We start from the raw sequence: 6,219 nt of genomic DNA on the forward strand, positions 1-6,219 counted from the left end.
TTGAATTATCTTTGAATGTTTAGGCACTAACCCTTTCTAACCAGAAAAAGTATTGGAGTTACATGTTAGTTACATTAAGGAAAAGACACTCGATAAGTTATAGAGGGTTAATGATGGATCTAGGTGATCTCAAATGTGCAAAATTGTCTTTTGATTGAAGCTGGAGCACAACTGGAAGGACCATGGGTGCATTGCACCTGTCACTATGAAGTTGTGCACATCCTTGCACAACTTATTGTCACTAAGCATATCAGAGGAGCATCGCAAAACAATGTGTAGCTTGCTGCGCCACAATAAATGTTGTTTTACTGCATTGCACTCATATCGAACGCAATGTGCTAATGCGCATTTCATGACCATTATTTAAGTCAAAAAGAAGAATTTTGTTAGGGTTTAGATTTTTAGATGTTAAGTAGGAGACAACTACAATTTAGAGGAACCCTAGTACAACCTTTATGTGTAATTTCTTTCTCTCTGTGTATCTTTTATCAAACAACACGAGTAGTTAATTTAAATGAATCTTCTTGAATCCATGTAGTTATTACAACATATTTGATTATTCTTATATTTTTGTTAATACTTTATTGTGATTGGCCACTAAAATATATGTTCATATTTCAATGTTGTTATAAGAATATAATGTATTAACATGTGTCTAATAAACTAACTTTCATATAATTTTTGAATAAAAAGTTTGGTCTTAGTCTAATTGGTTAATTTGACGTAATCAAATAGGTTAAATTGTTAAAATAAGAGACAATAATTACATGGTGATAAAGAAGTGATTCAAATTCCCTAATCATTTTCTCGTATTGAATTATCCCTGTTTAATTTTATGTTTGTCCGAAATTATCAACCAACTTATAAACTTTTTGTTAGTTAAATATTATGACTTTGTTGCATTATAAAATTATTAATAATCCATGTGGATACGACTTTGTTTTCATATTGAATTATCTCTAAGTTGCGCTTACCATTCTATAGTTAATTTTAATCCATAAAAATGAAATATAGGACTATTTTCCTATAATATGTATGTATCATAAATGCATTTTCTCTTCCAAATTTTTAGATCGTGTGATTTCTGCCCTATTTTTTAAAAGAATGTTCTTGACCATCAATTTTACCCCTTTTTGATTTTTTAATCCCCCAATTTAATTTTTCACTAATATGAATATTTATTAACACATATATAATGTTAAAAAATTGTCTTTAAATATAAGCACCGTTTCCAATTACTATGTTTATTTATTTATTTTTCAAACACATTCTTATTAATACTATTAATTTACGTTGAAAAACAAAAAGTCAAATTGAATAGATTCATATATAAAGAATATTTTATAAACATCAACACAAAAAATTGACACCTTATATTCAATACCTACTTTTCTTAGTATTTGTAAAAAAGACAATGAAAGCTTATAATAAAAGATGTAGATAATAATTAAAATTACAATATAAGCACACACTAAGTTTTTATGTTACAAAAACATGATATTTCTTATGAAAAAAAACAAATAACAACAATAATTTTATAAGTCGTAACTTTGAAAACTAAAAAATAAAACTAGTGAAAACATTAAATCTCAAAAAATACAAACAATTATTAAAAGGAATTACTCAATCAAGAGGCACTCCACCCTATACAACAAAATCAACGCAACAAAATCAACGATAGTAATCAAAAACTCATAAAATAAAGTGAGGCACAAGCCTCTAGTAATCCACTTTCACAAGAAAAGCTCCATTAATTGCTTGTCGTGCTCGTTTTGACTATAACCTGCATTAAAAATATTATAAGAAGAGACATAACAGAGATGTGAGCTTATCTTTCATCGTGTAAAATGAATAAGTCATAAATAGATTACTACACCTTCGTGAATCATATACACCAGGATCACAACAATAAGGACAATATAATGTCACACGATATAATGGATGAACTTTCAATGCTAAAATATGCACTACTTGAAATTGATGCGGTGCAAAAAGTAACATAGAAAAACATGGATTGAGAGGTTATGCTATAGGCCACATGCATAGTCTAATAGCCCTCTAGATCGTATTTATTCATTGTGTGCACTTCACTAAGACTAATTGTTCGAAGACATCCTCTAGATAATAATCTAAGTAAAAACTCAATAAATCACTCACTTCTCGTAAAGTCTAAAGTGAATTCTAAGTTTCTTAGAAAGTATATCAAACACTTAGTTCACAATCAAACAAAGCTAAGAATAGTTTCATAATAAAATTTAACACGCTTGTTTAGTTATTAAAAAATTGAAAGTTAAAAGCTTAAACATAACTGAGAAATGTTTTTTTTAACTTAACTGTTAAAATGATGATGATGTGCATCTACAACTACCCTCTGAGCAATATCCAAAAGCATATTCGGGACATGCGTAATCTAGACAATTGATGTCTGATTGACATGGACGAGCTGTAATTTGTAAAATAAGAATGAAGAATGTTATTGAAAAAAGGTTAAATATTTTTTATAACATGAAATATGATAATGTACTTACCACCAACATCAACTACAATAAGAAATAGGAACACAAAAAGGATCAACGTATAAAAGACCTTGAGATTTTTAGCCATTTTTTCTTCTACCTTTGCATGAAACAAATACAAAATTGTTTGATCAATTTATAATGGAAAAAACCTCATGCTATGCTTTTTTGAATTGAATAGTTTTTAGTATAATAAAGAATTATGTTTGTCCCTCTAACTCGTGTCATTGGTCACTTGACTTTAGAATATATCTTCAAATAAAAATATTGCTTGTAATTAGAAATTATTATTGTTTACAAAGCTTTTATTAATTTTTTTATTTCTTATCTACCCTTTCATATTAGAATGAGGTTCAAAACCAACATTATGCTTAAATTAAATAGCTATTTGAATATATATTGAACTGAAAAAGACATTTCTATATTAAAATATTTAATAAAGTATATGAGATATTATATAGTCTAGAAGGACCTATAAAGGGTGACGACGATTTCAATAAGTTTATTAAATTATTGTAAGTAATAAAACACTAATTCAAATATTAAATAACTAGATTGAAAATAAATGTGTTTGTTTGATTGTTTGCAACAAAATTGTTATAAAAAAGATATAATAAATTACTTTTAATAGATAATAGTAAAAACGTTAGGGATGAGTCTTATTTGATTCAAACCACTAAATAGTGATAGCACCTTGGTTAATAAATTTATTTTATTATTATTAAATTTTCGGTTATATTCAATCTTAATTATTTCAAAAAAGAATCTTTAATCTTAACTAAATCTCTAATCCTTTTGGGTATTGAAAATCAAGATTAAGCATTAGAGTTATAAATTATATTTGGCAATCAAGTGTTGATATCTATAAGCGGACTATGAGTACCAGAACTTCCTATCTCAAGCGGCTATACGAAAAAAATCAAAAATCATTTTAAAGACGGCTATGCGATTAAAAAAATATTACAAAGAGATTGAGAAAGAACTTTAATAAATTCATTCGAATACCAAAAAAATTAAATTATATACTAGTGATTTTCATTAAGGTTTACTCCCATAACAAAAGGAGATTAGCTACTTATAAAAATAAACAAGAACCAAAGAATAAAGAGTTCTCCCTGAAAGATTCTTGAAGAAGTAGCTTCACTGATGTTCAACGGGTTAATATTTGCATTTAATTTTCTTTTTTATGTTTTTGAAAAATATTATTTAAAAATATATTGATTATATTATAATAAATCAATCAAATAATGATCTTTAATATATTCCCCTTTATTAGTTAGTGATTCTCTGTGTATCTTGTAAGTGAAATATATTTATTTCATTTGTGAAAAATTATCAAAATCCAGGACGAAAAATATTTTTACCTTTGAAATAGTCGGACAATTAAGCCACTTTCAATTTTTTTAATAAAAAAATCAGAGCTCGATGAAATATTGACGCAAATTGTCTGTAATTCTTCTTCTATAAACAAATGCAATGTGAGTTGAATGATGTGAAATGATTATTATTAAGTATCAGAAAGAATAGCTGTGAGAGAGTTTAGAATTAAATTTAAGTTAGTAATTTTTCATGTTAGAAAGTTTTAGAGATTTATTTAGAATTGAGAAAGAAGACTAATTAAAGGAAGGAGGAAAATAATTCCCCTCCTCCTTTAAATATGAGAAGACTGCGGCCTCTCTCATTACCAATTCATTTAATTATTTTTCTCATCTTCTTCCTTCTCTCTAAACACACAAAATCTTAACTTTTCATCTCAATTAATGAGCTTCTAAAAAACTTCGAATCCAAAAAGCTTGATCTACAAAAGTGCTCTCCTACTCTATGAGCATCTATTAGGCTAAGGAACTCATCTTCCCTTTTCCTTATCTTAAAACAGTAAACCCTATGTATAAGAAGGAGGAATAGTTTTTCTAAATTTTAGTTATTGTTGAGGTATATATGCGAAATTAGTATTGCATATTACTTTATAATCAAAAAAGGAAAATAAACCCCCAATTTTTTTGAGGTGGCTGAACCCTATCCACTAAAAGGAGAAAAATTAATTTTTAAATGTGTTTGAATTATGTGATAAGTTTATTTCAAATAAATGAGTTTGAAATGACATTATAAACTTTACTAAAATGGGATGAGTTGTTAAAGTTATGGAAATTCCAATACTTGATGTGTTTACAAAAAAATAAGTATTTATGAAAAGTAAATTTGTTTGAAAATTGGATTGTTTATTTGGAAAGTAAAATAGTCCTTATGTTGATTTAAGGAATGGGAAAGTTCAAAGTGAAATAAGATATTTAATTTATGTTAGTAAGTAACTTTGAAAATTTTATTATCTAAGATCTTATGTTGTGACTTACTAATAGCTCCTCGAGTCTCAAAAAAAAAAATCAAGAATGTTGATTCATGCTAAAGATGATGCTTTTAATGATGGAGCATAAGCCAATGAGGGGAGGAACTATATGGTAAAGGTCTTTGATGTCATGATTATCTTGTCATCATATAAGTAGAGTTTGACAAGCCTAATAATGTCGGAGAATTACAACTAAATGAGCATGATGGTGAAGGTTTGTTATAGAGCCTTAAGACAAGATTGTTAGACCTTGGAGGTATTATAGTAAGATATTCCTAAGTGACTTGGGATAGCCCTCCCAAAGTCGGGACCTACCATTCAACACCCATTTACGTCAACCGTCATGTATATGAGTCTCATGTTATGTTAAGGGGATCTATGAGGACATAAGCGATTTAGATTGTTTTCCCACTTGTATGATAGCATAGTGTAAAGCCTCGTAACTATATACTTCAGAGTTAGAATAATACCAAATTGTAAAAAATTATAGAGTCTAAGTTAATATATAACTTTACATTGTCTTTTGATTGCTCGAGTATGATTAATGTGTATCGAAGATGATAATCATTTCTCTTAGATTAATTGATCTTATAATGAGATTATGATTTTCCTTGAGTGATTTTGACTTTATAATATGATATTATTTCTTTGAATATTTTGATATACCATGATATGTTAAGATATAATTCTATTATGATTATTTGAATGTTCTTCTTACATATATTATACTATTAACAAGATTTTAAAATGCACCCTCTTCATTTTTTTTTTGTGAGCGATTACGAAAACACAATTATTTTAGGTTGTCAATTGGCAATTAAAGCTTTGACAGGTGATAATGGGCGGAAAATATCCTGTTGTATTTTATCGTGTCTTGAATTGAAATTATATTTCGCTAAAATATTGGATATTTGTATTATTTTATAATTTATAGATTTAGAAGATGAAAATCAATACCCTCTTAGTTTTGTGAATGATTTCATGTTCAGGGATATTTAAATGATAAACCTTTATAGATCAAGTGTTTAGTTGAAAACTGAAAATTAGCATGAAGTTGTGTATGATACCTTTCTTAGATATTTGCTACTAAATGTGAGTTTTGAGCTTGTTATTGGGGTTGTGCTAAAATTATCCATATATACTCTTTTCTTGTTTGAGTCATATTTATCATGTTATACATTTTAGAAATTATTTTGAGACCATTCCAAAAGGAATTTTACTTGCTTGCAAATTTGGTTGAGCTATTTTAGACATTATTTTCGGTCCCATCACTTTGTTACTATATTTTGTACTAACTGCTCTTTGAGCTTAAATTTTATTTTCTTGGTGCAAACTCTTTCTTGTTAACTTTTAGTAACC

General features: G+C 27.5%; 1 long non-coding RNA gene across 1 annotated transcript; it reads right to left on the reverse strand.

Moving 5' to 3' along the window:
• Positions 1-1,441: 1,441 nt before the first annotated feature.
• LOC105851278 (uncharacterized) lies at positions 1,442-2,702 on the reverse strand. Its single transcript, XR_001143012.3, has 3 exons — positions 2,529-2,702; positions 2,335-2,443; positions 1,442-1,783 (listed from the first exon to the last, which is right to left on the reverse strand). It is a non-coding gene; the product is annotated as an uncharacterized lncRNA (long non-coding RNA).
• Positions 2,703-6,219: the final 3,517 nt, after the last annotated feature.

Source organism: Cicer arietinum, chromosome 3, assembly GCF_000331145.2.
Source record: "Cicer arietinum cultivar CDC Frontier isolate Library 1 chromosome 3, Cicar.CDCFrontier_v2.0, whole genome shotgun sequence".
Classification (NCBI taxonomy): domain Eukaryota; kingdom Viridiplantae; phylum Streptophyta; class Magnoliopsida; order Fabales; family Fabaceae; genus Cicer; species Cicer arietinum.